This window comes from Zingiber officinale, chromosome 1B (assembly GCF_018446385.1).
Source record: "Zingiber officinale cultivar Zhangliang chromosome 1B, Zo_v1.1, whole genome shotgun sequence".
Taxonomy (NCBI): domain Eukaryota; kingdom Viridiplantae; phylum Streptophyta; class Magnoliopsida; order Zingiberales; family Zingiberaceae; genus Zingiber; species Zingiber officinale.
The window spans coordinates 24,892,610-24,901,919 of NC_055986.1; positions in this window are offsets into that span (position 1 = coordinate 24,892,610).

A 9,310-nucleotide genomic window follows, 5' to 3' on the forward strand; every position below is an offset into this window, starting at 1 on the left:
GGTTTGATGGGGCCAGATTAGCCGTATCTCTGGAGAGCAGAATGGGCTCAGTCACTTTGCGTACCTTGAATTTTTCCATTTTTGAAAGGGAGGCGGTTGCAAGGAAACGAGCGAGGTAAGGTGTTGACTAGAGAGCGACATTAGATCCCACGGTCTCTAAAGCATGCGGTGTCGAGCTTAAAAGAAGAATTCATTTATGTTGGGGTGGCACTCATAGAAAGCCCGACCACGTGATTGCACGTGGGGGGTGTGACATACGAAACGGGCTGGGTCGCCTCGGGCCTCAGTGTCGATCATGCGCTGGCCCAACCTGGATTGTCGGGATTTTTTTTATATAATTTTCAGTTTTATGTTCTATTTTTAAAAATATTTTTAAATAAATTTAAGATCATTTTTAATAATTTTTTGTACGATTTTTTTTTAAATCACAATCTTCGACCAAATTCCTGTAGCTTCACCCTGAACAAATTTATCAATTAAAATAGTAATAAATTTAATTACAGAGTCAATTAAAATAAGAATCAGGATTATATTACCAATATTTAGTTTAAATTCTAAATTCAATATGATTATAATTGATAATATTTATTTTGAATTAATATAAGTAATGAAAATTAAATAAATTTTCAGTTTTACCTTATTAAGTTAATGCATTAAAAATATTTAAAAATAATTTTTTTATTTTTTAAATAAAATAAATGTTACCTTAAAATTACGAGGCATTTTAGTTTTTTTCCCATTTTAATTTGTTTAGGTATTCCACCTATTCTATTATTAATTTATTTATTTATCGTTATTATTATTTTAACCATTACCGTAATTGAAGTAAAGTTTCTTTTTCTTTTAACCATTACCATAATATTATAATTGAAATAAATAATTTCTAAAAAATAATTATTCATATTTTTAAAAAAATAAAATAACAACCACCACTTGAAAAAGGAAAAAAAATATATTATGAAATAATTGAACCTTAAAAAAAATTAAATATATTATGGGAGACTATTGGATCTGTGATTACTTGCATAAGTTTAATATATGTAATATATCATGAGCCTCTCAATATATGTAATATATTATTTATAAAGTAAAGGAAAGAGATATTATATGAGCATTTAGCATTTTTGTAAGTCTGTAAAAGAAAATAAAAAAAAATATAGTACAACATAATCATAAATCATAATCTATTTTAGTTTTTTCCCATTTTAATTTGTTTATGTATTCCACCTATTCTATTATTAATTTCTTTTTTTTTATTATTATTATTATTATAACCATTACCATAATTGAAATAAAGTTTTTTTCCTTTTTAATCATTACCACAATATTATAATTGAAATAAATATTTTCTAAAAATAACTATTCATATTTTAAAAAAATAAAATAATAACCACCACTTGGAAAAAGGAAAAAAATACATTATGGAATAGCTGAACCTTTAAAAATATATATATATATATATATTATAGGAGACATCAAATCGCCTGATTACTTACCGAATCTGTGATTACTTGAATAAGTTTAACATATGCAATATATCATGAACCTCTCAATGTATGTAATATGACATCTATAAAGTAAGGAAATGAGAGATTATACAAGCGCTTAGCATCTTTGTGAGTCTGTAAAAGAAAATAAAACAATAAGATACAATATAATCACAAATCATAACCTATAAAACATGTATTCCATTCTACTCATCATCAAAGCAATCAAAATATATATCTAACGGATAATATTTATAAATCGTAAAATAAAACACATTAATTGGCATACCTTAATCCATTTGATATACCATGTAAATTCACATGCAATATTTTTTTCAACATCATTCCAAGAACAACTACTTTGCTTGCACTTTTCATTAATAGTATGGTACCTTCCCTTCAAGAACTTGATCCTAGAGTTAATGTGCTTCACTTTGATTGTTAACTGGGGCAACTTTTACATCATCAAACTTCTTATCTCGTTTATATAATTGTTCTTAAAACCACCATCTGTTTTCCAAAGAGAATCAGTAGCCATATCTTATAAACATCTAATTAAGACCCAGCTTTCCTCGATCCAAAACCACTTGTTCTTGCCTCTTCTATATTCCACATCATTTGTCTCTTGGTTATGACCATCCACTGTGTAGGCATCCTGAGATAGTTGTGATGTGATTAATCGAGTTAAGTTAGGTCCTGTGTATGTTTGATGTCTTGTGTCTTAGTGTGCAAGAACTTAAGAGTACAGGAAGTCGAGCGAAAGATGGAGCTAGTGAGAAGGATGGCACGGGAGAGAGTCGTCGGGCTCGGTGTGTCCGAGAGACGAGGTGTTGCGAAAGAGTACGCTAGCGGACGAGAAGAAAGCACGTAACATTTTTGAGGGACGAGAAGTCGAAGTGGAAGCTTGTTCGAGGAGAAGGACGGAAAATGGATTCGGGTGAGCCCCATTCTGAATGGACAAAATCACCCAAGCGAATAAAGCCGAAACGGAGGAGAAACCAGATGGTCAACTTCAAGTTGACTGTCCGAGCGCTTGGACTGGCTCGGGCACCTGGACCCCCTGGGCACCCCAGGGGCACCTCCTCGAACACGAGGCTGAGCAAGGGCGTCTGAGCGCCCAGACTAGGAATAGTCTATCATGTGCGAACCGTTACGATGTGGATAAAGTTTTATCCATGCCCAAGCACCGGAGCCATTCTAGGTGCCTGGAGCTACCATGTCAGCAACCGATCAGATTCAACCAACAGGTTATAAATAGAGCCCTAGTCTCATTAGTTCAATCATCACTTGTATTTAAATTCATTTTCTTTTCTATTCTACTACTTTATGAGCTATCAACGCCGTGCCTCTTTTTTTTATCAATTAGTTTATTAATTCTTTTATATACAAGTGTTTCTCTAACTTGGTTTCAAAAGATCGAGAAAGGTTTGATTTTATTTTTAGGGCAATTCACCCTCTCTTGTCAGCTACACCATAAAGGGACCTATAAGTGGTATCAAAGCTAGGCTCTCTTCAAAAGGACTAATCATCACCCGCAACAAAAGAAATGGCCGAATCCATCATCTATCCACCAGAATTTGATGGAGACTTCACAACGTGGAAAAAGCACATGGATGTATTCTTCAAGACCAATTTTGAAATTTTGTTAATCATAAAATATGATTTTGTAGCACCTAAGGATCAACACGGATCCGATAAAGAAAAGTACACATGAACAAAGAAGGAACAAGCTGATTTCGTGGCTAATGGAAAAACATAGTTCTATCTACTTAGTGTTCATCCGCTCCAGGAGGTCAGTCGGGACGGAAGCTACGACTTTGTCAAAGATCTCTGAAAAAAATTCTTGGAGCTTGACGAGGGTACTTTGGAAGCCAAATTAGCAAAGCGGGGCATCCTCCGAAGCCAACTTATGAACCTTCGGATGAAAAGGGAGAAAAGGTAGCCCAACTTCATGCGAGGATCAAAGATTTGATCACCCAGCTCAACAACCCCAAACAAAAGGTAACAAATAGTGACTCTTTAAGGTACACACTTAACACTTTTCTGAGAACTCAAGAGTGGTCAACTTTAGTAGATGCTTACTACATCTCTAAGGACCTCGAGATAAGTAAGCTTGAAAGTTTATTTTCTACTTTTGAACTTCATGAGTCGCGTTGTGTAGATACTTAGGACTTAGAAAAATCAAACAACATGCCTTAAAAGCTAAAAAGGAAGAATTAGATGATGACACTTCCCTCAACGATGACGAAACGACATTTATGGTAAGAAATTTTTTAGATCTAATAAATTTAATCAGGTGCGGGCTAAGAAAAGAAGAGTAAGGAAGATAAAATGCTACAACTACAATAAAGAGAGACATATCAAGGATGATTGCCCAAAGTTGAATAAGAATGACAACTAGAAATGGCCAAGCACAACAAAGCACAAAACCCTGAAGGTGACTTAGGATGAGTCATCATCAGAATCTGATTTGGAGGAGTACGTTGGACTTACACTGATGGCAAGTCATTAGGGGAGAGCATAGATGAAGGAGGAGACTCCTCAGAAGAAAGTTACAACGAGGAAGAAAAAATAAACTTCAGAGCGGATCTTGTAAGTGAGGTATGTTTACTATCTTCTAGCTAATTATATTTAGGTATTAAATCCATGACTAGATCATTATATAAGATTAAGTCTAAAAATAATAATTTGAAAAAGAAAATTTTAGAATTGAAAATAATTTTAGCAAATACATGTCCTTTAGAAATGTATGATAAACTAAAAGATAAAAATTGATCCTGTCCGAAAGATGAATCAACGGACGCTGGGCACGTGGCGCTCTCCGAGTCGCTGATGTAGATCTCCGACAGGTCGTACAAACTTCCGACGAACCTGCACAGAAGTCGGGCCGGGAAGGGGCTCCCGGCGGCGACCCTCCGACGCTCAAGTGAGGCAAAGCTCGACAACAAGAAAGTGGCTCCCAGAATTCTAGAACACGTACCTCCGGCGAACTATAAGGCTCCTTATATAGAGCGGTGAAAGAGCTCACGCACACCTACCGAGGCAAATACGGGTCCTCAGCCCATACCTCGGTATGTGTTTGTCAGAAAGCTTACCTGACACCATACTGCTACAGTCCAGGCACGTCTTCGATGGGACAGCAGAACACCTTGCCGCCAGATTTGGAGTATGGCCTAGTCATAGGACTTGACAGCTGTCATAAGATGTTCCTTGTCCTTCTCTCCCTACTCCATGCCGGGGTGTCCGGCCGGTCGGCACTCATCTCTGGGGAGATCCTCGGTAAGGTGCTATGTGGGGACTGCTAGCAGTATGTTACCTTATGTCTACGGCCGAGCATGACTTCCGCTCGACCCTTCGTTACTGTTCAATCGAGCGCCGGAACCCCGACTCCTGTCGGGGTGCCTTTTGCCATCAGTTATTCACCGGTCGACCGGCCGGGAAGTCGACCCATCCTTCTCCGGTCGGTCGTCCGGTCCGCCCTTCTCCAGTCGGCCACCTGGCCTTTTGACTTTCACGTGGCGTTGACCCCTCAAAATGGGGGTCCCCTGTTCTAACCGCCGGATAAAAATGAAAAATTAAAAGACCAAATTGAAAAATCAAAAAATTCTGCATGTGTTAATCATAATACTTCAAGAAATTATAGAAACTTAAATTGGTACCTTAAGTATCATATGGGTCAAATCAAAAAAGTATCGCAAAAATATGTTCTAAAGAAATTTTTATCAATCTATAGGTAAAAATTTATTTTGGGTCCCAAAAACTTGCTTAGTATAAATAAATGATTATGCATACTTATGTTTAGGAATATTAATTTTATTTATAAAATTAAGTTCATATACTTAGTGTTACCATTTATTATTAAAAAAATTTCCTTTATTATTAGAACGAGTAAGCTCTTAGCATTAAATTTTCAAATTTTATTATTATTTTTTTATGAATTTTTTATTAAAAAATCATAATTTAAAATTTAAAATTTTTTAGATATGTATTTTGAAAAACCTGATTTTTTTTTGGAGAATTACCATTATATTTTGAATGAATAGAAAAATTAGCCTAATTTTTAGGTTAATAAAACTATTTTTAAAATATTCATTTTCAAAAAAGAATTATGTCTGTTTAAAATATTTTTTGTATAATCTTTCTATTCGAAATTCTTATCCAATTTTTTTATGGTAACAGAACCGTTGAATTTCTATTTAAAAATATTTTTTATAAATTTTTTTAATAAATAATAAATTTTCTATGGATTATTTACCGAAAACCTTATTTTTAAAACTAAAAAGCAGTGCTGTAAATGGCGACAGGCGGTGGCGGGGCGGTTAGTGACCACCTACCACCTCGGCTGCCTAGGCAATGCCTAAGTAGTGCCTAGCACTACAAAAAATAAAGGATTTCGGGACAAAATTGGGGACGAATTTTGAAAAAAAATTCGTTGCAAAAATTTTTGCGACAAAATTTGGGACGAAAATTTTTTCGTCCCAAAATGGTTGATGCCAACTTTTGGAACGAATTATGGATTGTTGCAAATTTGGGGACGAATTTGGCGACGAAAAAAATTTTCGTCCCCAAATTCGTTGCAAAAAAGTATAGAAATTTGCAACGAAAACTGTTTTTGTTGCAAACCTAGGAACAAATTTAGGGACGAATTTACATAAATTATCCGCCAAAATTGTCTTGATTTTTGCAACAAATTTGGGGACGAATTCGGTGACAAATTATATTTTGTTGCCAAGTTTGTCCCTAATATTGCAACGAATTTGGGGACAAATTCGGTGACAAAATTATTTTTGTTGCCATCTTTGTTCCTAATTTTGCAACGAATAATAAATTTGTTGCAAAACTGGCAACGAATTTCGCAACAAAAACTTGCCAAGTTCATTGCACACCAGATAAATTTTCGTCCCAGAATTCGTCCCAAATTCTGGGACGAAATTTGGGACGAAATTTGGGACGAAATTTGTGGATTCGTCCCAAAATTCGTCCCAGAATCTGGGACGAATTTTGGGACGAATCCACAATTCGTCCCAGATTCTGGGACGAATTTTGTGGATTCGTCCCAAAATTCGTCCCAAAATCTGGAACGAATTCTGGGACGAAAATAATTTTGTCCCAAATTACGATAGAATTGGGACAAATAATTTTCGTTGCCAAATTCGTCCCTATTTCAAATAATTTTTTCCAGCTTCAATCTCTTTCTGCAATACAATCCAAATACATACAAACCAAATTCAAATAACAAATAATATGCATTCAACACATCCTAATTTAACATTCAACACATACAAATTTAACATTCAACACATCGATCAACTCATAATTCAAGAAGTATAAAGTTTGCAACAAAGTTTACAATATCCATCTTGTTCAAGCTACTAGAAAATATGATACAAAGTTCAACAACCCAATGTTTTATAAATCCATCATCCAACCAACAACACTAAGAATACATATAGTCATCTTCATGAGCCACAAAATCTTTGATCCCCATCAAATCTCTTTTGCCTACATAACAACAAACAAATAAACTAGATCATGTCTAACAAGAAAGATTGTAAATATTATACGATATGACCATGTAAAAAGAATAATTGGAAACAAAACATAAATATGAAATTGCTTAAACATTCTAATAAAAGCCCTAAATATAATAAAAGTCATATTTACCAACGATATGAATCATCTATGTCATAACAACGGTAAAGAAAATTATAAGAATTATTTTGAAGCTAAGTACATGTATCGTAACTACAATACAACCTAATATAATTGACACATCATATAGAGAAAAAGAGAGAGATATTGTGAAGTATGATATTAGGGTTTAAATTTTCTCACTTAGTTAACTTTATTTTTCATTTTAATTTGCTGAATTTATAGGTTTGTCTTTGGTTGATATTTAATGTAAACTAAAGGATGTTTAAAATAATTGTTCATTTCATTGTGTTAACTAGTTGACAATTTCATATGAATAACTTTAGCACATTTTTAACAACTCTTTACAAAATATTAAGGTAGGAGAATGCATCGTTATCTAGTAAAGAATTTTAGAATAGTGTAATGTAATTCTAGATGAAATATAAAACTTTTATGTATCTTTATAGTTTTGAAACTATACATAGATCAAATTCAGAACTTTTATGCATCATTATCATTGAAGACAAAACAAGAAAGAGTAACTTATCAAAAAGAATGAACACAATTAAACAACTATTTAAAGTTAATTTTAACATAATTATTTAAAGTTAACTTTATATAATTAAACAACTATAACATAATTATTTAAAGCTAACTTTATATATAGATCAGTCAATGCATATTAAAGAACTTAGGAATACCGAAAAGAGGTGAACAAATATAGCTGTCTTCAACTACATTGAGATCGGACCAACTTGAGACCTGCACAAACAACATTATCAAATCAGGAAAAAATAAAGTCAGAGTATTAGAGACTTCATTCATATTGCCTAATTATGCTTTAATTTTGTTACTGGTACACAACTAAGAATCATATAGATTAGTCTACGTCAAAGATAAGTCATCTCATACATTGACAGTGGAACAGTGCAAGACTTAACCTACAAATGGCAGAGTTGAAAAGTTAAAAACCATTGATTAATGTGTAAAGCAGAAAACATAAGAAAAAAAACTCCTCATACATTATTAAAATTATCAAAAATCATCACCGCCATCATCGTTATCATCGTAGGCATCATCATCGTCATCATTGGGAGGATTCTGACATTGAGCGGAGCTCAACTGAAGGTGTTGCATAATAAATTCTTGTTGTCGGCGCATTTCTCTAATATCTTTCTCCAAATTAGCCCGTTCTAGGTCTCTTTGCACCCTTTCTTGGTCTCTTTGCGAAATTATTTCCTTCAGATGACTAACCTCATCAGTCAAGGTATTTACTTGGGTCGTAAGTGTTGGAGGAAGAAGTTCCCTAATCTTAAGGTTTACCTAGGAAACCCATCCCAATCTTCCCTTTTGGTCCTCCACTGGCCTCTAACCATAAACTCAAATTATTGCCAACAGACTCCTCAGACCCCTGACTATCGATGCCAGCTTGTGAGCATGTTTGAGCTAGCTCGAGTTGATCATATTTTTCCTGTTTTGTAAAACACATACGATATTGATTAGATATAATAGAAACACATATAATATTAAGACAATAATGGTAGGTAACTAATTAAATTTAAACCATATATTAAGGTAAAATAAAAATTAATTCCAACCTTGACTGCTTTTGCTCTCGCCCCACTCCATGTGTTATCTTTTTTTTTAAAAGTGCGAGTGAAAGCATCAATGAAAGAAGGCTCCTTCCCTGTCTCCTTGGTCTAAAAAAACATTATTTCAAATAACGAAATAATTTGATATATATTAAAAATTTGTGAAAGAGTGAAACTATTACCATTCTCCGTCTATGCTCATCTATGTTAATGGAGCCTCCCGCATATATAGCACTTGAGTCACCAGAATTGTGAGATTGATTCATTCTATTCAGGTCACTCCTTTGTTTACTTTCCTCCGTTGCCCAAAATAGAGTGATCCTCTCCCAATTTTCTTCAGTGATGAAGTTTGGTTTTTTCCGCCGACTCTTTGCGTGACTTAATACATGTCTAATGTGATCGCCACATTTCTTTTTAAATATTCTTCGTATCTCCATTTCGTCATTCGGGTCCCAATTATTTAAGCGCTGAAATAGAAATTTATTTTATTATATAATCACTGTAAAATTGAAGTAAAGTTAAGAAAATTTACTTTGAACTCGCTCCACCAAAGTTGTTTTGTGGCTGGTGGAGTGCTTGAATATGTCAAAGAATCCC